We start from the raw sequence: 936 nt of genomic DNA, 5'->3' as shown, positions 1-936 counted from the left end.
GGGGGAGAGAAGCAGAAACACGTTTTAAATGTAAGTGATTTTTGTGTGTTTTGTTTACATAACGAAAAATTGACTGTTGTATTTGAGAAATATCAAGTTTTTAAAAGGATCACCAAAATTGAGTAAATGGCGATTGGACATAATTCTTGGCAAAGTGCACTGGATATTAGAGGTACAAGAAATGAGTAATAAACGAAAAAAAACAACAACTTTGTTGTACAAAACCTTCAAGGGTGTCTCAACGTTTTCACTAATTAACCTCTGCTTTTCGTTTTTCCTAGTCAGACCGAATGACGGGGGCTGAAGGGAAGACGAAGGGGAGGAGAGAAGCAAGAAGAAAAGGAGGAGAAAGGGAAGGAGAAGGAGGCAGAAGAAGAGGAGGAGGAGGAGGAAGAGGCGGAGGAAGAGGGGGAGAAATGTACAGGTTTTGAGAGAACCCTTGTTTTGTTTTTGTAGGGCCCAAAGTTCATTGTTGTGAGAGGTCAACATTTTCAACTGTTGAAAACAGAGGTTGGAAAAACAAAACAATCAAATAAATTTAAAAAAAAAAAAAACAAGAAAGAAGATCGTCCCATGTTTTTGACATTTAACGACTCTATAAAAAAAATTTGTGGGCAAAAAAAAAATTGCAAGGTATGCAAGGGAGAAAAAGGCAACGAGGTAGTGGGTTGGACGGGAGAGGGGGTAGGTGGCTATGAAAAAAAAGTCAAGAACATCTTAGTAATTGGGAAAGAAATCATTTTCAGGAAAGGAAGAAAGAAATAACCATGCCAAGTGCATCATAAATAGGCTACAGCTTTTTTAGAATCAGTTGCTTCGACCCATTAATAATAATATGCGTACCTGACCGACCAAAAGCACATGGCCATATTATAATATTATTATAATGTAAGCCTATAACATAAATAACAAAAGATGTAAAGAGAGAGAGGGAAG

Source organism: Aplysia californica, unplaced genomic scaffold, assembly GCF_000002075.1.
Source record: "Aplysia californica isolate F4 #8 unplaced genomic scaffold, AplCal3.0 scaffold00539, whole genome shotgun sequence".
Classification (NCBI taxonomy): Eukaryota; Metazoa; Mollusca; class Gastropoda; order Aplysiida; family Aplysiidae; genus Aplysia; species Aplysia californica.
The sequence above is the reverse complement of the archived record's forward strand: the minus strand, read 5'-3'. Positions refer to the sequence as shown.